The sequence below is a fragment of the Ovis canadensis genome, chromosome 2 (genome assembly GCF_042477335.2).
Source record: "Ovis canadensis isolate MfBH-ARS-UI-01 breed Bighorn chromosome 2, ARS-UI_OviCan_v2, whole genome shotgun sequence".
In the NCBI taxonomy this organism is placed as follows: Eukaryota; Metazoa; Chordata; class Mammalia; order Artiodactyla; family Bovidae; genus Ovis; species Ovis canadensis.
This window is the reverse complement of record NC_091246.1, coordinates 224258411-224282479: the sequence shown is the minus strand read 5'-3', so window position 1 is coordinate 224282479 and position 24069 is coordinate 224258411. Positions and strand designations below refer to the sequence as shown.

At 47.0% G+C, this 24069-nt stretch overlaps 1 long non-coding RNA gene across 1 annotated transcript; it reads left to right on the top strand.

Annotated features, from left to right (window-relative positions):
* The first annotated feature begins 2851 nt into the window (after positions 1 to 2851).
* LOC138434722 (uncharacterized) lies at positions 2852 to 23097 on the top strand. Its single transcript, XR_011254840.1, has 3 exons — positions 2852 to 3044; positions 7861 to 8052; positions 21576 to 23097. It is a non-coding gene; the product is annotated as an uncharacterized lncRNA (long non-coding RNA).
* Positions 23098 to 24069: the final 972 nt, after the last annotated feature.

The window sequence follows — 24069 nt, the reverse complement described above, 5'->3', positions numbered from 1 at the left end:
TCAGTTCCCTGCAGGCTGGCTAGGGTGTGAGAAACAAGACAGGTCTGCTTCCTGTGGCTCCTGGCTAGAAAGTAGCGGCCTGGATTCCATACGTCAATAAGAAGACAGACAGCGAGCTGGTGCTGCCCTGGAACAAGTGTTCCCAAGCCAACTGTCTGGGACCGCTCGAGCCATCACTTTGGACTCCACGACCCTGGACCCTGTCTTCTGGATCCAGGACTCAACTGCCCCTTCTGAGATGCCCATGAGCCCAAATGACACACCGCTCCTCTGCTGTCACTGTCCCACCGGCACAAGTGAGTTTCCAAGTGGAGGAAAAATAAGGCTTCGTTTTCCTCTGAATCTGAGAAGTCAAGCTCCCATGAACCGGGGCAAGCTACCCTAGGCACAACTGTCTTTAGCTTACGATCAGAAGGAATGTGTCAGGGCTAAAGAGTTTTGAAAGACAGACCACAGAAAGAGGCTCATTCACTGCCCTCCAGGTGTGCACACATACCCTGGAGGTGCTGGGACCCATCACTAAAGGAGGTTACGGAAGCCCTTATGTGCATGACCTGGGGGAAAAAAAAAGGATGTGATGGCCCAGAAGGAAGTTCCTGGGGAGGGAAAATTTGTGACTCTTTGCACCATGAAATAGACCAGTGCTTGCCTGTTATGTCTGCTTGGAACACACAGCACCTACAGGTACATCCTTGAACACCGCAGGTCTTCTCACCCAACTCTGGTGACTGGAAAACAGCAGGCTTCCAATCCCTCTGACCAGTCAAGAGGTTGGGATTAGGGTTAGGTGAACCTGACTGGTGAGCATCCCAGGCAGGGCATGCATCCTCCGGGACCCAGGGACCAACCCGCACCCACAGGTCTGAGAACCTGGGCGAGCGCGGGCTGGCCAGCTGCGTGCTCTCACACACAGGGCCCATCCAATTCACAGATCAGAAGTCCAGTTGAGGTGGGAGAGGACAAGTGGCCCCTTGGGGCCAGGAGAAGGCTCAGAAAGACCCCTACTGGGGAGGGGCCTCTCCGGCTCCCATCTGAGCACCAGCACCCAGGTCTGGCCTGGGGCCTGGCCTTCCTGGCGCCCTCAGACGTGGCTCCTCTCTGTCCCTCCAGAACAGATCTGGTTTCACTAGACTTGGAACTCTCCGAGCCCTTTCCTGCTATGGACTGATTTATTTGGATGCATCTGTCAGAGCGTGACTGAAGGATGTCTGGACGGCCAGGAGCACAGCATGGCAGATGTGCCTCCAAATGCCTCCAAGGGAGGCCCCTTCCCCACCTTCCCCCTGTCCTCAGCCTGGGAAAGGCCAGGGGAGGCTGAGGACATCTGTGCAGCCCCTGAGAACCAGGAAAGAGCTGGGAGAGCTCACAAGGGGCCGGCATGCTAGAGGATCAAGTACTGGGAAATGGGCGTCTAGATCTCATTTCTCCACTGGTGAGGTTTTCCCAGGTAGGTAGTGGTAAATAATCCACCTGCCAATGCAAAAGACATAAGAAATGTAATTTCGACCCCTGGGTCAGGAAGACACCCCTGGAGAAAGGCATGGCAGCCCACTCTAGTACTCTTGCCTGGAGAATCCTATGGACAGAGGAGCCTGGTGGGCTACAGTCCATAGAGCTGCAAAGAGTGGGACACAACTGAAGTGAGTTAGCACACATGCACCAGGTCTGTGACTGTGAGCAGAGCTGGGGGCTTCTTAGTACCAGTTCCCTAAGTTCATTTTAGTTTTCCAACCCCACAGGCCCAAGCAAACTTCTCTTCCCCTGATTTCACAGCACCGGATCCTCCTCTAATGAAACACTGGAACACGGAACAGTCCCAATACGGGGTGCTGGCAAAGGTTTAATAATAGGCTCTCTAGAAAACATGAATAAAATAAATTTTGCTGATACAAAGCACACAATTTACAAATAATTAGTTAAATACACAATACTCTTTATTGTAAATTCCATCTACCCAAATGATTCTCAAAGAATGTATCCCTAGATTGTTGCCAGTCAATCCTAAAGGAAATCAACCCTGAATATTCATTGGAAGGGCTGATGCTGAAGCTGAAGCTTCAATACTTTGCCCAACTGATACAAAGAGCTGACTCATTGGAAAAGACCCTGATGTTGGGGAAAGATGGAGGGCAGAATTGGAGAAGGGGGACAACAAAGGATGATATGGTTGGATGGCATCACCGACTCAATAGAAGTGAGTTTGAGCAAACTCTGGAAGACAGTGAAGGACAGGGAAGCCTGGTATGCTGCAGTCCATGGGGTTGCAAAGAGTCAGACATAACTTAGCAGCTGAACAACAACAGATTTTTGCCAAACTCTTGTATCTGTGGTAAGCCTATGGCTGCAGTTCAACCATGGTTTAGCAAAAGGTTGTGTTAAAACACCAGGAAAATCCCTGAAAGTTTAACAAGTGGCTCTAGGACACAGTAGGACCTGACCTCACCCTGGACAGTGGGTCCCCATGCACAGAGCCTATGACCAACTCTGTCTTCAGTAGCCATCCCAGACTGGCCTACATCATCACGGTTCAGTCTTCAGGCTTCTCCCTGATTTGAACCTGCTCTCCTTAATTTACCCAGAGAGGAAAGCCAAGTAAGCAGGGTCTGATAAAGCAGAACAGGTGTCCTAAGGGACTGTGGCCAAAGACGGATGGTGGCAGGTGGTGGGTAGCCCGGAAGATTCTATCGCCAGGGTGAGTCAGAAATGAGAGAGAAGTGATCAGCATGGAATGGGGCGAGCAAAGGACAGGGAGGGTGTTCCCGGCAGGAGGCACAGCAAAAGGCACAGTACAGACAGCTGCCTTCCCTGACACCCAGACCACTGTGATCCTCCCATTCGACCATCACTAATTATTCCATGTATGCTAAGCACTGTTCTCAGCTGAACAAAGTCCCTGCTCTTGCAGAGACTGAATTGCATCAGGGGAGAGACCCACTACACAGCACAGAAGAGCCCCCGGTGGTGGAGGATGCTGTGAGTAAACAGACTTGACTTCAATGGGAGGAAGAACCTGACACAGAATTTGAACCCTAGAAGACTGACAGGTGAGATTCTGTGAGGAAGAGTGTCCTTCCTGAAGGGATTCTCAGGCCCCTGGCTCTTGGGTGCTGTGAGGGACTTAAGGGATGAAGTGTTTGCCAACTTGCATCATGGATGGAAGAGGGGGAAAGTGGATCCTTGTGTGAAGAGCCCTGGGTCTGATGTTCACCATCTGGGTTGTGGAGAACCAAGCAGGGAAACAGAGGGGAGGAAAGGCTGATCCGGAGAAGTAGCCACTCTTTCTGTCTTAGCGCCTGCTTCTCTACACTGGCCTTACCACTCCCCACACAACCCTGGCCTCCAAGGGAAATGGAGCCCCCAGCCACTGGTGGCACCTGCCCTAGGTAGACGCCCCTACTTCTGTCTTTCTAGTAGCAGGGCCTACCCCTGTGCTGTGGTGCAACAGGCCTAGGTTGGCAAATCGAAAGGCCTCCCAACCACTCGTACTTGGCTGGACTCCTGAGGAAGCAATTGGAGCCACTTGAGAGCTCATGCTGAGTCTTAGAAGCACCCAGTTTGCTCAATGATTTGCCAAATGACTTAGGCTTCTCCAGTGGTTCCTGGGGCTTCCCAGGTGGCGCTAGTGGTAAAGAACCCACCTGCCACTGCAGAAGACTTAAGAGACATGGGTTCGATCCCTGGGTGGGGAAGATCCCCTGGAGGAGAACATGGCAACCCACTCCAGTATTCTTGCCTGGAGAATCCCATGGACAAAGGAGCCTGGTGGGCTATGGTCCATAGAGTTACAAAGAGTCAGACAGGACTGAAGCAACTTAGCACACACAAGCATGCAGTGGTGCCTTAACTGGGTTTAATGGCACCCTCAGGATCCTCCAAGGTGGCTTAGAAATGAGAGAGAAGCGATCAGCATAAGGAGGAGGAGCTGAGGGGGTGGGGCTTCAAGCATCTCCCTGCCTCAACCGCAGAAGACCCTGCTGTGCTGTATTGAGACAGCACAAGACTCAGCTGACCCAGAAAGAAAAATATATTTCCAACACACCCAGGGTTCCAGTTAAGTTCAGTGGTTCAGTCGTGTCCGACTCTTTGTGACCTCATGGACTGCAGCATGCCAGGCTTCCCTGTCCATCATCAACTCCCAGAGCCTACCCAAACTCATAGGCTCCAGGCTTTGCCTCTGGTCTCTCCAGACATCCAGACAGCCCCCTCCTAAACTCATCTTCCACCATCCATCCTCTGCCTTCACCATGAATTTGACAGTCAGCCAGATAGTCCTTCCCCAGGTATTCCAGGGTCTATCTGTCTGCCAGGTCTGGAGCAAGAAGGCAGAGGGAAGGGAACACCGACCCAGAGAGAGGAAATTTCGGCCAGCAGCAGAGGAAAGACCCCCACCCACATGCCCGCCACTGGGACAAGCACTCTGTTGGCCTCTACATGAACCTGAGAGACCCTGCCCTCCCTTGCTCCTGGCCACAACACCACCTCACCCCCAAACTGCTGTCCAGGGTCTCATGGAAACCCTTCTTTGCTTTTTTTTTTTTTTTTTTTTTGGCTTTACTTCTTGGTTTGACTCACAGCAGACTTTGCCCATTTTTGAGCCAACCCTGAATGACAACCATTTTCCTCAGGATTAAAAATCCCTTAGTAAAGCCGTCATGCCACACAGGCTGAGCCTGGAAAGAACATCTGGGAGACATGCATCTGGCCTGTCGGCCAACCTCCCTTACAGATGGAGCTTTATGGGCATTAACCCTGGTGCCTGCCCATGATACCAAGAGTGGGGCTCGGGGACCCTGCTCCAGCCAAGGGCTTACTCATGCCGGGAGAAAGTCAACAGATGTCTCTGAGCCGGATTCCAGTTTTTCGCAATGTGGGGAGACCCTACCCTATTAATTGACTTCAGTAGGCATAATAATGAGCAAAGATGTAGCTTCCAATATAGTCCAAATCCAGACTATATTGGAAGTGAAGACAGAGAATTTAGTCATTCAAAGTGTCAGTTGTCTTGCAGCACTGTTGAAACATACAATGATGTATTGTTCTCTTGTGTGGCAGGCTGAGATCTTTTCCGTTCCATTCCTCTTTCTCTCCCCCAACAGCCAGCCATCCGACAGCCCGCCCTTGACACTGAAGCTTTTGCCACTGTGCTTTTCACAGAAGCCGAAGAGAGTCACCCCTTATCTTTCTTAGGAATAAAGTTGCTGTGGCTGATTGGGAAGGAGGAAGGGTCCACCTGCCAAGGCCTGGCGTTTCCTGGAGGAGAGATGGTGGTGGCCAGGGGGGCCCGTGGACTGGAGGGAGGGGGTCGGGCACATGAGCCGCTTCATTTCTGGCGGTGGCACCACAGGCAGACCTCCCTGGAGCCAGCCAGTCGAGCCGGACTGATTAGGTCAACTCAGTCTTTATCTGGGACCTGCAGATAAGGCTGCGGGCCCAGAGGGGTGACAGTGGGATATGCCTGGGGAGAGCAGACCTGAGGAGCACTGTGGATGCCGGGGAGGGCAAAGAGGATCAGAGAGAGTTCTCTCAAGAGCTTCCTTTTGGCATGGCTGGGGGTCTCAAGTGGTTTCCGGTCAGTGTGGGGCACCGGAATGCTTTAAGCCAGCCACTCTCCATCCCTCAGGCATATCAGCCACCTAGAGCCCCATTCTCCAGAGATTCTGACTCAGTAGGCCAGAGAGGCAGTGAGAATTTGCATGTCTACCAAGTTTCCACCAGGCTTCCCTGGTGGCTCAGATGGTAAAGAATCTGCCTGCAATGCAGGAGACCTGGGTTCGATCCCTGGGTTGGGAGGATCCCCTGGAGAAGGGCATGGCAACCCACTCCAGTATTCTCGCCTGGAGAAAACCATGGATGGAGGAGACTGATGGGCTATGGTCCATAGTGTCACGAAGAGATGGAGACAACTAAGCTTAGCTTAGCACACACGCACACCAAGTTTCCAGGTGATGTTGATGCTGGTCTGAGGACCACTCTCAGAAAACCGCTGCTATGGGCCCAGCCCCACCCCAGCCCCTACCTTTAGGCATCCTTCAGATCCTCTCTGCTCCTAGGAAGCAAAGATCATCAGAGAGGGTACACCCAGGAAAGCCCCTGACAGGGGAGAGACCACCATCCCTGTCCCTGGAGTCGAAGGCCGCCTCGGCACAAAGGTGTTGCTGATGAGATGTGGGACCTCCCTGGGCCTCCCCTTCCGCAACTATGGAGTGAGGATGTTGGACAAAGTAGTGTTTAAGCAAGCCCCTCCACATGTCCCGAAAGCTCCCCAGGTCCCTGAAACAGGGCATACCCAGCTTCCCCTGCATATTTGCTGGGGTCACTCTGTTCTCTCCATTGAACTGGAATCATATTCAATAGACCAGGACTTCCTCTTGAACAGCCAGCTCCCACAGCTTTCATGCACTCACTCCAAACCCCAAAGAACCTGTCTGAAAATTTTACTCCTTGTCAGCTCTCCTCCCACTTTCCACCTCTCTATGCCCTTCTCTTTGCTGTCTTCCCAGGACTTAGGATCTGAGCATAATGTTTGTTCTGATGATAAAGATGGTCAATTCTATCCATTTCTCAAAATCAGCTTGCTACCTTTCACCTGGGACCTCTCCCCTGCTTGGTGCCCTGTTAGAATAGAGCCTTGTCTACCCATAGTGATGCTGATGTTGCCTCAGATGCTGTTAATCACCTAAGCTATATCAGAAGCTACCTGCTACCCCAGGACCAACCTCAACCTGAAACCCAGAAAGGACACCTGGCAACCTAACTCCTGCCCTCTGATTCACCAGTAAGATTTCTGGCTCTCACACCAAGGCCTTGCACGAATCCACAGCTGTCCCTGCAGAGCAGTGACCTTGTAGCCAGATGCTCCACATGTGTGCATGCATGCTTAATTCCTCAGTCGTGTCAGACTCTTTGCAACCCCATGGACTGTAGCCTGCCAGGCTCCTCTGTCCCTGGACTTTTCCAAGCAAGAATACTGGAGTGGGTTGCCATTTTCTATTCCAGGGGATCTTCCTGACCCAGGGATCAAGCCCGTGTATCCTGCATCTCCTGCACTGGCAGGCAGGTTCTTTACCTCTGTGCCGCCTGGGAAGCCTAGGACACCCCATACCCCATCCCTGTTCATGCTTTCAAGTGACTGCCACGGAGCAAAGGACTCCTTACTCCTCTCCATCAATCCATATTCTCCTCTCTCTCTGATGCTGCTCCCTTCGTTTCTCTTCCGTGAAATCTGGAAAGGAACTCAGAGAGTGTGAGTGGTAATTCTGAACCTCAGCACCCCCTGGGGAGAGATGGGCAGGATGATGACAGACCCCTGCCTGGGCTGGATGCGGGTCTGTGCAACTCCAAGCAAAAGTTGCTTGGTGCTAATCCCTCCTGTTCGGCAGGAACCCTGCCAGACACATGTGCTTTCTCTCACCAGACTGTCACCAGTAAGTTGTGAAGCCAACCCCAGGCACACTCTCCCAGAGCTGCAGGTGCACAAAGCTGTGATCCCTGGAGAAGGGTCTTCCCCAGCACTGCACAGCTGATTCCTAATGGAGTTCAGAAGAGTGCCCAGGCCTCCTGGACTTGAACTTACACTTTCCACCACAGCAAGGTGGCCTGTGGGGTTGTCACTTGACTCCCATCTGACTGTATGTGCCCACATGGGAGGTGCTGGGGTAGAGGGAGGGAGGAAGAACCCCTCCAATGTTCCATGAAGGGTAATGAATGAGTTCAAGGCCTAAGAAACATCCTGTCTTCTTCAAATCATTCACACAAGATCTAGACAATGAAGATACAGAAAAGGGAACTGCAGCCATCAGCCAAGTTAGACACCAAAGATTTCTCCGAGGAAGGTGAAAATATGACCTCTGTCTATTCCAGAGCATTGCAACCCCCCGGAAAGGGTCAGCCTGGAGATGCCGGCTCTGTCGGGACTCAGGATGGAGAGAAAGGAGGAAAGGAGCCAGGTGTGGGGAGCAGGTCCCGGAAGAAGAGCAGACCGTCATCACCATCATCACCATCGTCATTGCCATCATCATTGCCATCATCATCACCGTCACACGGGGGAGATAGGTATGAGCTCTGGTGCTGCGGGCAGGATCCTTCACAGTTCACCTCCCTCAGGATGGCTGGCCCTCAGGCACCAGGCAGAAAGAGCTCCGGGAGGCTCCATGATCCCTGGAGAGTCCCCAGCCAGCCTGGCTTGATCAGTCTCTCTGTAACCAGACCCAGTGTGAAGGACACCACAAAGGGGTAAAAGAGCGTAAACCATACACAAAGGGATTCAGGGCGTTTGGTTACAAAGTTGCACCAGCCATTTCCTGGAACTCAGTGGGAATGAGTTCTGAGAATTAGAAGAGGGGGAGCTAGAGGGGAGGGGAAAGAAAGGGAGACAGCTGGCTTGCAAGTAGGCGTGTGGGAAGGAGAGACAGGTCTGCCTGCAGGCACGCAGGGCTGGCAGGTGGCGGATCCAAAGGTGGGAAGGGGTTCAGAGCACCTCTCTCCCCAGCCTGGAGGGATTCCAGGCTCCAGAGGCAGCCTGGGGTGAAGCTCCCTGCCTTTCCCTCACCAAGCCTCCTTCCCTGACCACCCTGGGAAGAGTCCCTGCTGTGCCAACCTCAGCCTCCTTTGCCCCCAGGAGACAGAGAGCAGGTCCTGGCCACCTCCCACCTTCCCTTCTCACTTTCCTCTGGGTCTCCCGCCCTTGGCGTCTCCCCTGTGCCGTCCCGTATTTGTTCCTTGGCTCATCTTTTTCTGTCTCCCTCTTTATGTTCTTTTTCTTCTTTGGAACTTTTCTCCCCATGCCCCCACCCTCTTTATGCTTCCACGTTCCATGGCCACCCAATCAAGGTCAAATCTGGATCCTAATCCTGAGCCCCATCCATGCCCAGCAGGGCTGGGAGTTGGGAGCACCTGTGGGGCTTTGCTTTGCCCAAGTGGTTCTGCAGCCTCCCTCCTGCTATCTCTCCCGTAAGACATGAAATCAGGAGGAGCTGGAGATGATGATGGTGACAGAATGAAGGCTGCTTCTCCAAGCCTCCATTCCCCCAAGGAAGCATGCCCACCCTCCCAATGACCACCCTTGGAGAGCTGAACAACCCCCATTTTCCCAAGCTGCCCCCACCCACCACCATGCACAACTCATTTGCCTTTTCCCATCCCTTTTTCCTTCACCAAAAACAGAGGAAAGATCACCCCTGTGACGGTGCCTCTATGGTAGCCACATGTGTTGGCAGCAAAAGCACCAAGTTATCAGACAAGGCAGCTTCATGCGCTAAACCACAGGCTTCCTGAGAGAAGGACCCGTGCCTTTTGACAGTGTGGTTCAAGATCACTTCCCTCATCAAACATATTTGCGCTTGAGGCCATCCTGGAAAATCTGTTATGTATGAAGATTGTGAATACTATCCCCAACTGGGTTTGGAAGAGATATGAAATAACAGTTCAGACCAGGTATGTCCAAGTGCTTAGTTGTCTGGCTAAGGAAGTCAAGACAACGTGGAGCGGAAATTTGAAGGAGCCTGTGCTGCAGATCAAGGGATTCCCTGGTAGCTCAGATAGTAAGGAATCAGCCTGCAGTGCAGGAAACCTGGGCTCGATCCCTGGGTTGGGAAGATGCCCTGGAGAAGGGAATGGTAACCCACTCCAGTATTCTTGCCTGGAGAATCCCATGGACAGAGGAGCCAGGAGGGCTACAGTCGTTGCAGTTGCAAAGAGTTGGACACAACACTGCTGCAGATCACACATTGAAATTCCTCCTACCATCCACCGTTCTATGGTCACATGCAGATTTCCCTAAACCAAGTTGAAGGTCTTTTCCAGGAGGTGCCCGCAGACAAGATGCCATCCCAGAATGATCTAAAGCTAGACCAGGGAAGAAGCAGTCTTTTTCTCAAACAAGCAAATCTTTGTTTCAACCCCAACTTGTTTCTGGGACCTGCTAGGTGGGGTACACATTGGCTGAGTCATAGGTACCTGACTTGGAGGATGACATTGGAAAATGATGCCAACACACAGAAGTAAAGCCTCAAGAAAGCTCCTTGGACTCATATATAAGCTCTCTCTAAAGTAGAGTCTGTGCCCCTAGACTATCCTTGACCATTCTTGTCACCAGTTTTCCAGCCTGAAAGCCCTGTCCACCTTTGTATGTCCGTCTCTCCAAGAAACATTCTGATTCTCCTTGTCTTGACTGATGTTCCCCTCCCCTGAGCTCCCAGAGCACCCATTGCCTAAATCATCCATCTGGCCCCTGAGCCTCTGTGTATTATAAGCTGACTTTTTCCCATGTGCACACTGCAGAAACTACTAGGATGTCTGCGGATCCTCTCAGATCCATAGTACTGGTTCTGTGTATGCTCCTCTAGCTCTGATGTGCTTTTTCTTTCCCAGGGTCCCCTACAGGTGACTCTCCCATGGAGGCCTAGCTTTAGCCCCCTGGAGCCATCGTATGCACGCAAGCAGAGAGCCTGACTTGCCTGGGGTCACTCACAGGGTGACCTTTAGCTCCTCTAATCTGGAGCAAGGATCTAGCCTCAGGGGACAGAAACCACATCAGCTATTTTAAAATAGAGAATTTAATATAAAGAATTATTAACTCAATACTAAGGACAGAAAGGCCAAAGGGAATACATATTAAGAGGAGGAAGCAGTTACAAGAACCATCTAACAGTCTTAGTCTGGAGGAACAAAAGTGGGAATTAGAATTATTTAAACTTAAAAGCTTATGGAGAACAGCACAGAGATTCCTTAGGAAACTAGGAATAAAACTACCACATGACTGAGCAACCCCACTACTGGTTATATACCCTGAGAAAACCATAATTTAAAAAGACACGTGTACCCCAGTGTTCATTGCAAGCATTATTTGCAATAGCCAGTACATGAAAGCAATCTAGATGTCCATCAATAGATGGATGGATAAAGAAGTTGTGGTACATATCTATTAATACAGTAGAATATTAGTCATAAAAAATAAACAAGTTTGGGTCAGTTGTAATGATGTGCATGAACCAAGAATCTATCATATAGTGAAGTAAGTCAGAAAGAGAAAAACAAATATCATATATTAATGCATATATATGGAATCTACAAAAATGATACTGATGCGCCTGTTTGCAAGTCAGGAATAGAGATGCAGACATAAGAGAATGGACTTATGGACACCGAGGGAGAAGAAGAGGGTGGCGCTAAATGAAAGAGTATCACTGACATACATTCACTGCCGCTGCTGCTGCTGCTGCTAAGTTACTCAGTCGTGTCCGACTCTGTGCGACTCCATAGTCGGCAGCCCACCAGGCTCCCTCGTCCCTGGGATTCTCCAGGCAAGAACATTGGAGTGGATTGCCATTTCCTTCTCCAATGCATGAAAGTGAACAGTGAAAGGGAAGTCGCTCAGTCGTGTCGACTCTTAGCGACCCCATGGCCTGCAGCCCACCAGGCTCCTCTGTACATGGGAGCTTCCAGGCAAGAGTACTGGAGTGGGTAGCCTACCACGTGTAAAATAGAGAGCTAGTGGGAAGCTGCTGTAGAGCACAGGGAGCTCAGATCAGTGTTCTGTGATGACCTAGAGGGGTGGGATGGAGGGGGAAAGGCAGGAAGTTTCCAGTGGAAGCAGACATATGTATACATAGAGCTGATTCATGTTGTTATACAATAGCAACCAACACAACACTGTAAAGCAATTATCCTCCAATTAAAAATTTAAAGAAAAAAAAACTTAAAAGCTTGAAGGAAGAACCCACAGGGTGGGAATTCTGCTCAGTGGAAGAGGCTGCTGATTTGCTGGAAGAGGGGACCCATGGAGTTGGGACCCACACCCTGAGAAGCGGTGCCAGCCAACTGATGAGGGTATTTCTGAAGAGAAATGATGGGCCTGGTTCTCTAGGTGTTGGAAAAAATTACAACTGGAATACCAGCAGCGACTGGAAGGAACTGCCAACGTGAAAAAGCATCGCTAAGCGATGCCAAAAGGGGCAGGAAGTGCATAGAGGAACAGAGTAAACAGTAAGGAGCCCTGGCCGAGCCAAACTAGGGGCTGCCTCGCAGAGAGGGATTAAATTCACTCACCTACAGAAACTTTAGAATCGCATTACCTGCAGTATATATGAGTTCCAGGGGCAACTTGACATGAACAGAGGAAAGAGCCAAAACAGGGAAAGAGATCTTTTGTTTGGATTCAACATGCCCAAGTGTGCTCAGGAGCAAGACTTTCTGTTTCATATCTAGGTTAATTTATCCTGAGACAGTAAAGAAGATCTCTACTTAAGATGTTTAACTAACCAGGTCCCAAAATATGGAAACTATAGAACATCCCACATAGAGAGGGATCCAGGCATTAGTAAGTACAACCTCACTTTTCCACCCACCCACCCACGAGCGCCCATTAGATGAGGTCACCATCCCAGAAGGATCAAGCGATCAGAAAGTGTCAGGATGAGCCCTGGAACTGGATTGCTTCTTTCAGCCAATAAGAACTTTTTGAGCATCTTCTGTTTCAGAAGCAAGCCTAGAACTGTGGGAAATACTAATGAATAAAGCAATCCAAGAATTCAGAGACATGCAATGTAAGCTATACCAAAGCGGAGATGTTTTTGTCTGCATCTCTTCTCCCCAAGATGCACTGTTTTTATTACTTTGGAAGAGGCTTCATTTCTCATTTATTTTTTCTGTAGATTTCATCATGAAACAAAATACAGAGAGAGGCTATGGTTAATGGGAAGTTTGTGGAGGTACCAGAATACAGATTTGATGGTGAAAGTGTTAGTCACTCAGTCGTGTCCGACTCTTTGCAACCCATGGACTGTAGCCCATCAGGTTCTGTCCATGGAATTCTCCAGGCAAGAATACTGAAGTGGTTTACCATTCCTTTCTCTCCAGGGGATCTTCCCAACCCAGGAACCGAACCCAGGCCCCCTAGAAAGTACACTTCCCCCAAGGGCACTGACCACCATATTTCTGGAAACCCCACGATTGTCCCAATTTCAGACATGCTGCAACCTGTGACTAGTGTATCCTAAGTAACTGATGTCCTGATGGTTTGGATATGTATGTCTGCATCCACACTTGATTGGAAACAGTTCTGATGCTGGGGCCAGGCAGCAAAAGAGCTCTCCCTGGTCATCTAGAAGAATGGCCTCTCTTACACACTAATGGAGCCCAACAAGGATGGTGAATCAGAAGTTTGCCTAATTCTTCCATGAAAATAGCAAATTATCTTTTTAAGATCTCGTGGGGATATTCATCTGGGGCTTAAGAATTCTTAAGTTCTATTCTTCTTGTTTCTAATGATACCCAGGCCCATTTTTTGTTGGTGACAGATATGAATGTGCTCTGAGCCTAAAATATAAGCGAGGCAAGGAGGTCAAAAAGAAAGACAGAGCAGCACTGGAAAATGTTGATGTGGCTGCAGTTTACCTTCACCTAAGATCAGTCCTGGGTGTTCATTGGAAGGACTGATGCTGAAGCTGAAACTCTAGTACTTTAGCCACCTCATGCGAAGAGTTGACTCATTGGAAAAGACCCTGATGCTGGGAGGGATTGGGGGCAGGAGGAGAAGGGATCAACAGAGGATGAGATGGCTGGATGGCATCACTGACTCAATGGACAAGAGTTTGGGTAAACTCCAGGAGTTGGTGATAGACAGGGAGGCCTGGTGTGCTGAGATTCATGGGGTCGCAAAGAGTCAGACATGACTGAGCAACTGAACTGAACTGAAGTTCTCATTTAAAAAATATATGATTCGTGCTCATTAATCCCATGGCTGAACTGAAACTTTTATGAACTTGATCTTCAATTTTCCTTCTTTATATTGAGCTCCATTTTTTTAATCCCTTTTTTGATTACTAGTTTTATTCTTGGGAAACAGAAAAGATGAAGGAACATTAAATGCTTTCCAATTCTGCTGATTCATAACTCAAGCTTTTTTTTGGTCAGACTTTCTTTAAAGCATTTGGTGATAAGTGAAATTTCAAGAATCCTAACAGCTGGTTTACCCTTTCACACATAGTCACAGAAATTCTAACACAGGACACCTGGTAATTCATTAACTACATAGATAAACAAAAAATAAAAGTAAACAAGTGACAATAAATTCAGAACCTTTGAAAACTGTTAGATATTGCTTTTCTAAGAATCTGTTCTGTGTGTTTGTGTGTGCACACACGTGCACATGGGTACATATGTGCTTTTTTCAACTAGTCATACACCTCATTTTATTGCATTTCACTTTATTGCACTCTGCAGAGATTGCATTTTTTAAGAAATTGAAGGTTTGTGGCAATCCTACATCGAACAAGTCTATTGGCACCATTTTCCCAATAGCTTTCTTCACTTCCTCTCTCTGCATTTTAATAATTCCTGCAATGTTGCAAACTTTTTTCATTATTATTGCATTTGTTACGGTGATCTGTGATCAGTGAGTGATCTTTGATATTACCACTATGACTCACTGATGGCTCAGAAGATAGTTAACAGTTTTTAGCAATAAAGTTTTGTTTAATTGAAGCATGTACATTTTTAGACATAAAGCTATGGGACACTTAGTAGACTACAATACAGTGTAAGCTTAACTTTTATATTCACTGGCAACCAAAAATTCATATGACTTGCTTTATTGTGGTATTTGCTTTATTGCAGTGGTCTGGAGCTGAACCTACAATGTCTCCAAGGTGTGCCTGTGTAAAGAAGCATTTTCAGAATAAGGGAGACAGGGAATCCAGGATGAATGCCATCCATCGCTTTTCTATTCAAGTAGAATTGCCCTTAACTTATCCTAAGTAAACAGAAGCCTCCACCATGCTAAAGGTTCTCTAAGTAATAAGATTTTACAGCCTCTCTTAGTCACCTGCTCCAGGTCATTGTCAAAGTTCATGCTAAATGCTCTTTCACACTGCTGATGGGACTATAGGTCAATCAAACCTCTCTAGAAAACAAGTTGGAAAAAATTATTAATTCTTAAGGATGCCATCCTTCTTGATGCTGTAATTTCACTTCTGTGGAGGCAGCCTAAGGAAACATAAGAAGTACTAACAAATATTGGAGAAAAAGTAGATTTTGCATGCATTTCTATTAACAGATAAAATAAAATTATAAATGCCCTAAATATAGAATGTTAGTTAAATAGACTAGGCAAATCCAAATAACAGAACATTGTGCAGACATGTAGGAGAAGGAGGCAACAAGAGGATGAGATGGTTAGATGGTATCGCTGATTCAGTGGACATGAACTTGGGCAAACTGCAGTAGCTAGTGAGGGACAGGGAAGCCTGGCATGCTGCAGTCCATGGGGCTGCAAAGGTCGGACATGACTTGGCAACTGAACAACAACAAAATGCAAACGTGTATAGACATGGGTTTCCCAGGTGGCTCAGTGAGTAAAGAATCTGCCTGCAATGCAGGAGACGCGGGTTCGATCTCTGGGTTGGGAAGATCGCCTGGAGGAAGAAGCCATGGCAACCTACTCCAGTATTCTTGCCTGGAGAATCCCATGGACAGAGGAACCCGGTGGGCTCCAGTCCATGGAGTCAAAAAGAGTTGGACATGACTGAGCAACTAACACACACACACACACATTTATATACACACACACGCACAAATGTACATACACACAATCAGAAAGGTTAAGTGTTAAAATGAAGCACTTTCTATCTCATTTTTGTCTGAGACCCTCAAAAGCAGAGAATGAAATAACAGGAAGTATTTCCACAACCAAAGATGCTAGGCAGCCTGGTAGGGGGCAGTTAACATTCCCAGGACCTTCTACTAGTAGGGGATGGAGGTCAACGGACGAATGTTCCAGCCTCACAGGACCAGGACGGACAATTCTGAGGGCATTTCACACTGCTCCTCAGAAGGGCTCCAGGGGGATTGAACCCCTATTGCCTGTGAAACAGTGATCACCTCACTAGCTCACTCTTTTTTTTTAACAGTTTGCAAGTTTTCATTATTAAATTCATATATAATCTAATTGTTTACAAAGCTCTAAATAAATTAAAAAATGGAAAACCACTTGACAGTTAATTAAAGGAACAGCAGCTCACTCTTTCCTCTTCCTCCTCTGTCCCACACTCTATCTTCTCCCTCCTGTTTTCTCAGATCTGCTTCCCAGCATAAAACCTGCACCCAGGTTTCTAACTCCTGCTCAATCAGAGGGTGAGTAAAATCAAGTCACCCCCTGACTTAAATGGGAAGGGAAGCTAAAACAGAGAGGATATAGGTATACATACAACTGATTGGCTTTGCTATACAGCAAAACTGGAGAAGGAAATGGCAACCCACTCCAGTACTCTTGCCTGGAGAATCCCATGGAGGGAGGAGCCTGGTGGGCTACAGTCCATGGGGTCGCAAAGAGTCGGACACGACTGAGCGAATTCACTTCATACAGCAGAAACTAACACAACGGTGTAAAGCAGCTATGAAAGTGAAAGTGTAGTCACTCAGTGTGTCCAGCTCTTTACAACACTGTGAACTGCAGCCCGGCAGGCTCCTCTGTCCATGGAGTTTCCCAGACAAGAATACTGGAGTTGCCATTCTCTTCTCCAGGGTATCTTTCTGACCCAGGGATCAAACCTGGGTCTCCTGCATTTCAGGCAGATTCTTTACCATCTGAGCCACCAGGGAAGCAACTATACTCCAATAAAATTAACTTTAAAAATAAACAAATACAAATAAATAAAATTAAGTCACCCCCAAGACATAATACATAGGAAGAATGGAGGAAGACTCTTAGAGAATGAATCGTAAAAGGACAAATAGGTCTGCACTCAAATTCTTAAGCCCATGAACTTGAATTTGGAACCAGTTTCACATCTGCCAGTAGGACATAAAGGATAACACTGGACTTATGACCACATTGTGTCACACAAGGCCCTGACCTTATGAAGAGCCACTTAGCTTCCTTCCTCCTTTCACTGACTTAATATCTAGTCAGGACTAGTTGGTTCTGTACCCACTTCCCTATGCTTACCTCTTCCAAAATGACCCTTTACAATAACTCTAAGACTACCACCAAGACAAGTGGAAAGATGGCCCTGTGCATAAAGATATCCAAAAAGAGGCACAGGCCCATGAATAGAAGGAACCAGGTACCATAAGAACTGGTGAACTGCTTTGGAAAAGAAAGACTATGGTTGAAGCTTACGACCCAAAGAAGGTAGGTCCTGGAAGAGCCAGAAAATCTCCCCCTGATGGTACCTAATGGAGCAAAAGGACACTCTATTACCACTGTTTCAACTGTAACATTAAGACTGGTTACTTCAATAGTACAATTGAGATCAGCAAAATCAAGGTTCACACAAGCTCTAAACATTTTTATAAAGTCGCACTAGAATGTGGCCGTGGCCATTCACTAGTAAAGGCTCCTTTCAGCTGCAAAGACTAAAATACATCCTCAGTTCAGTTCAGTTCAGTCGCTCAGTCGTGCCCGACTCTTTGCGACTCCATGAATCGCAGCACGCCAGGCCTCCCTGTCCATCACCATCACCCGGAGTTCACTCAGACTCACGTCCATCGAGTCCGTGATGCCATCCAGCCATCTCATCCTCGGTTGTCCCCTTCTCTTCCTGCCCCTAATCCCTCCCAGCATCAGAGTCTTTTCCAATGAGTCAACTCTTCGCATGAGGTGGCCAAAGTACTGGACTTTAAGTACTGGAGTTTCAGCTTGGTACTCTGGAATGATCCAGAGGAGAGGGATACGGAGGGGGAGAGTTTGTATACATATAGCTGATTCACTTCATTGTACAGCAGAAACTAGCACAACATTGTGAAGAAATCACGCAAATAAAAATAAAAATAAGTATACCTTTAAAAAGTTCCAAATACACATATGCCACTCTAAGACCGTGTCATGTTTTTGCCCTTTCCTGCGTTTACAATGTGTTTCATGTTTACGTGATATGGGTCTGTTTCTAGAAAAATGGGTATCTTCATAACTAATTACCAACAAGTGAAACTAGATGTATGAGCTAATGTTGATCTGGTTACAAGCTCTCTGGTTCTTGTACCCTCCGGCCCAGCCAGTTTAGAAGGTCCATCAAAAAACAAGTAGGCTCTTTTCATAGCCAGAAACCATCACAACCTATCCCAAACCACAACCCAAACACACATTTCATTAGCAAATCTCTTAAACCGGAACAAAGGAGAAAACTACATCTTTCCTCCTGACTCACTTGATTATGCCTCTATTCATCACATTCCACTTGCTCTATAACATTAACAAAAGGTGGGGGCAGTTTTCCAGATTGCCACAGGTCACTCTCCAACTAAACAGAACACTGTTTGTCAGTGAAAGGAGAGAAAGTTTATTTAGAGACCCTGGGGCAGAGAAGAGGAGTCAGTGATGATGGTGGTGGTCTTGGGCTTGAAGTAAAAGAGGTTTTTCTTTCTGCCGACCTTGAAAGAAAACATGACATTGAAAGACACTGGTTCAATCATCTTCTTCAATCAGGACAATGGCATATGTAGCTGACTAAGAGACAAGAATGAAAAAATTTAAAAATTATACTCAGGTATACTCAGTTATAGGAGAAGGCAATGGCACCCCACTCCAGTACTCTTGCCTGGAAAATCCCAAGGACGGAGGAGCCTGGTGGGCTGCAGTCCATGAGGTCGCTAAGAGTCAGACACGACTGAGCGACTTCCCTTTCTCTTTTCACCTTCATGCATTGGAGAAGGAAATGACATCCCACTCCAGTGTCCTTGCCTGGAGAATCCCAGGGACAGGGGAGCCTGGTGGGCTGCCGTCTATGGGGTCGCACAGAGTCAGACACGGCTGAAGTGACTTAGCAGCAGCAGCAGCATACTCAGTTATACCATTCATTTTTCATATAAGGACCTCCCCAGTCAGTTTGCCAGAGATTCCACCAGACGTTAAGGTTTCTAACAGTTGGAGAAGCCTAGCTTCAACAGTAGGCCTGGAGATAATGCGCAAGATTAGGGGGAGGACGTCCCTGGTGGCTCAGACGGTAAAGCGTCTGCCTACAATGTGGGAGACCTGGGTTCGATCCCTGGGTCGGGAAGATCCCCTGGAGAAGGAAATGGCAACCCACTCCAGTACTCTTGCCTGGAAAATCCCATGGATGGAAAAGCCTGGTAGGCTACAGTCCATGGGGTCGCAAAGAGTCGGACACGACTGAGTGACTTCACCTCCCCTATAGCCTAAAGAAGAGCAATGAGCACATAAAGTCTGGTCCTTTGCAGGGCTGCTGAGGAATCAAGGTTGGAGGGAGACAGGGAGGAGTGAAGAATGCTAGGGAAGGGCTGAAGAGTTTGGGGGAGATGAATGGAGAGCTCTGCTTTGATAAGGGCTTGACATTTTTGGAACACCTGTCAAGCCAGGATGATAATTCTCATGATCTGAGAGTTCCCTTTCTGAATCAGAAAATGTCCTCAGTACCTTGGCTTCTTGGGTTTTTCCTGACATAACTTCATTGCTTTCTGTCTCTGTGGTAAGTCCTTTCGATGGCATCTTGAACACTTATGTCTATGGGATTTCACCATCCTCTTACATTTCCCAACTCTGGCCAGCAGTGGGTTTCTTGTTGAAACAGCAGCCTTGGTCAGCTCCCCCTCCCTCACTCCATCTCTATTTGTCCAAAGCAGCCCACTCACCACTCCCTTTTATATATGGAGACATGTGGCCATGACATGGGCCCTCTTGGTAAAAGGACCTGTGATTGATGATGGTCACAATGGCTGAGACTTAACGAGAGAGCTTGGTTGGATTTGGGGGAATACGGAGACATTTGGATAAAGTCAAGAAAGCACCTATTAGGACTGCTAGAACAGCTGGTTGTGCATCAGTATAGCCCATATGAACCGCCCTGAATGATACTAACCAATGAAAATTCTCCCTGCCTTGTAGACACAAGTCTAGCATCATCAAAGCCCCCATCCGCTGACACATTCAGGTGTGCATTCTTCCATCCGTTAGTTCCATCTTCTCATTTCTAGAAACAACTCTTAAGTGAGGACCTCAATGATACGGAATCTGTAACGAATCTATTAAATTATAATTGACATACAACAAAGCTGTACATATTTCAAATGTTCAATTTGGTAAGTTTTAACATATCACCACAAATCAAAATAGTGAGCATATCCTACACTCCCAAAAGCTTCTCTCAGCACCTATATCATCTCTCCCTCCAGCCCTTTCCTAGACCCCACTCAAATTCCCAAAAATGTGGAATTCAAGGCCTTGGTCCAACTCATCTTTTTCATCTACTATCCCTGCCCCATTCTCCAGAAACTCACAGAGATACAACTCCAGCCTCAAGAAGTTCAATGTCTGAGAAGAAAAGCATAGAAGTAAAAAATTCTAGACATAATCTGGTAAATGATACAAAACGTATTCAAGAGATAAATAATGGGAGTTTACTGAAGAAGTAATCATATAATTAGAGGAAATTTATTTTAAGTTTTTAAAGTTCCCTAGGAATTTAATAGATTAAAATGCTAAAAAATAACAGTGCAAGTAAGACATTGAATTTCCTGTAAACATCTATACTTTTTATACTTTTGAAATATCCCAGTTTGACCAGACCAAGCAGAGGTTGCCTGAAGGAAAGAATGAAAGACACAGTTAAAGAATGAAGTTGGGATTGGGAGGGCTGATATGAAAACTTAAAAAGGAACCAGACCTTGTAGACAGAAAGTTTCCCACACATTCTCAGCAGCAGAGAGACATGATGAACCTCGCTTTCAGTTCAGTTCAGTTCAGTCGCTCAGTCGTGTCCGACTCTTTGCGACCCCATGAATTGCAGCACACCAGGCCTCTCTGTCCATCACCAACTCCCGGCCTATTATTTTGCCTTTTCATACTGTTCATGGGGTTCTCAAGGCAAGAATACTGAAGTGGTTTGCCATTCCCTTCTCCAGTGGACCACATTCTGTCAGACCTCTCCACCATGACCCGTCCATCTTGGGTTGCCCCACGGGCATGGCTTGGTTTCATTGAGTTAGACAAGGCTGTGGTCCTCGCTTTATGAAGACTAAATAGTTTAGGTACCCTTTCTTTAGGGTAATAGTTTGCATAAATAGACCCAGGAGGTGATGATGGAGCCATTGCCCAAGAGACTCCATTCATTCTGGGACACCTGTCATGGCCTCAGTGAGAAGCAGGCCATTTGTAAGTATTCATCAAGCCCCTCATGAATAAAATATTCGACCAGCTCTCCTGGACTATAAAGATAAATGAGACAGGGATAGTTCAATGTGTTATCTGGGATTTTACCATAAGAAGTACCTTAAATCAGGAAGGACACTGTGGGCTTCAAGAGAACAGGACCTGTGCAGTCACAAACAATCTTTTGCCCAGGGGATCTCAGGTTTGGTTTATGCTCTGCTGTCACCACCTTGACATTATTTTTTTAACAAAAGTTCAACATACTCACTTTATACTGGGCCCCATATATAGCTGGTTCTGGGAACACTTGACTGACCCAAAAGTAAGCCAGGCCAAACCATAGCTAAAGAGGTAACAAAATCATAAAGGAAAATATGGAAAATTGGCCTTGTGTGCACACCTGAAGAAATCCTGAGACTCTCACTCCCTAACCAGGGACCTTTATAACTTTAGTTTTGTTTTTGCTTCCTTGCAGCATGAAGAAAGTACCATCATCACTACTGGAGAGCAGTGGTCTACTGAGGAAACAAATACTTCTGTGTGGAGACACTGTCCTCAGCAGAACTCTAGGACATCTCAGCAGTATGACCTTCCACATTTCCTCCCAGAACAGCAATAAGGATGTTCAGCATTTGGAATTTACTGGCCAAAGTCTGGCTCTTTCTTTGGTCCTTGCTGAAAAAAAAAAAAAAAAAAAAAAGGCTTTGTTTTAAAGATTTCACTTGGCAAGTCTTCCCTGCTGTCCTAGCATAGGGTGTGTGGAAGGCAAAGTGTTGCTAAGACTTTCTGCTTTGGACCTAAGAATTTTAGCATTCTAGGGAATAGCAAGGGAGCTACTTTTTTCCTTTTCTCTGGTATAAATATAACAAAATCTAGCTCTCCAAATATGAGAATTCTGCCCAAGGTAACAGTGAGTAAAGCAAATAGGCAATAATACTGCCAAGAAATACTTCTTTGTCAGTTCCATTTTTTTTAAGAGCCTTAAGAGGCAAAATGAACTTAGGCGTCCAACCTGTCTCATTTTCTTCACCCTCAATTGATCACTTCTGAGAATAAGAAGTAGAGTTTTAGCAAATCAAGTCCAAGAGATGGCTGGATAGCGAGGGTCTCTCTTGGCCCAACCTTGATCAGGCATTTGATTAGGCATTTGTGTTCAAAAATAATCCAGAAATATTGAGTGCTTCCTCTGGTCAGTTTACCCTTCAGCAGCATGTTGGTCATAATGCTTTGAAGTCATCAGTTATGAAGGCATTGACCCTCAGTGTGGCAACTTGAGCCTGTCTTTCTGGTCCCATTTTGGTGACAGCTTTTCCCCCCTTTCACAGGGCCAAATGTCCTCAAACTCAATGACAGGATTGGCAGGTAGAATGATTGCAAGAGGGCAAGAGTCTCTGGCACATGGCCCCCAGAATATAAAGGGAGAATTCAAATAGAGAAAAAGCACAGGAAAAAAAAGAGGCCCAAAATCTCTCTACAGTGTGTCTCATGGAACAGTGGCAAGAAGCCTGGACTGGGGATTAGGGGATCTGGGCTTGAGATCCAACTTTGCCTATAATTTGTAACTTTGGCCAAGCTACCCTTCATCCCCAGACCTATTTATTATGCAACTGTTCTGTAGAAACCCTTGCAACTCAAAATTCCTTACTCCAGTTGTTAAGTGGATTAAAATTCATTCGCTCCTAAGGACCATATGAGGCCAAATGATTTAACATGCATGACATTTTCACACCATATCACATCCGTTCTAAACCCTAGGGTGCAGCTTTATTTTTGTCTTATGGGTGCAGGGCACTCTATTCCCAGTATATTCTGGGAAGGGGCAACTTCTTCACACTTTTATAGCCAGGGATTAAAGTCAGTGCAGGTAAGGAAGTAATTAATGTGAAAACATTATCTGGAGCCTTCTGAAGCATAAAGTTTGGATTTTCTTTGTATAGTACTGAACCACATGACCATAGGGTTGGTGGTGACAAAAGAAATAAAAAATTGTCAAATAATTTTTCATAAGTCCAAAAATAACAACGACAACAAAAACTAACAGTGTTCTCTCCAAACAAGAATTTTTATTTTGTCCAGAGGAATTCCAAATTCATACCTTGCCTCTAAGAAGAACTCACTGCTCTTCCCCAGTTCTCCCCCTACCTTCAGAATTAGATTCCTTCATTGTGGTTCTATTATAGCAGCACAGGTGTGAGGGAAAAGGCCAAGGGAGCAGAAAGTCAAGATCAAATCTATTTCTAAGGCAAGTAGAGAAGGTAGTATGGAGCAGTGGGTTGTCACTGGCTTGAAAATCAGCAACCTGAGTTTAGCCTTATCTCTTGAACTGCCCAGGTCCTGCCCTTAAACGAGCTTCTTTGTTTCCCAAAGCGGGGGCAGGGGAAGGTGGCTCCAGTTGAACCCCTAGGATCACTGCTCTTCTAATATGCTTCCCATCTTTTAGCTGCCCAATTTCTCTATTCCTGAAAACAGAAATTTCTCATGGGAAAAGAGTTTGGGGATGCAGTCAGAAAGGATGAGAGAGGAGCCTGAAGAAAAACTGGGGGGGGGGAAATTCTGACAAATCTTCAGGCAGACTGCATACCATTCTCAGAGCCAAAACACCCCCTTGTTTCCCATACTGGATCAGTTAAGTTCAGTCGCTCAGTCGTGTCTGACTCTTTGTGACCCCATGAATCGCAGCACGCCAGGCCTCCCTGTCCATCACCAACTCCTGGAGTTTACCCAAACTCATGTCCATCAAGTCGGTGATGCCATCCAGCCATCTCATCCTCGGTCTTCCCCTTCTCCTACTGCCCCCAATCCCTCCCAGCATCAGAGTCTTTTCCAATGAGTCAGCTCTTCGCATGAGGTGGCCAAAGTACTGGAGTTTCAGCTTCAGCATCATTCCCTCCAAAGAAATCCCAGGGCTGATCTCTTTCAGAACGGACTGGTTGTATCTCCTTGCAGTCCAAGAGACTCTCAAGAGTCTT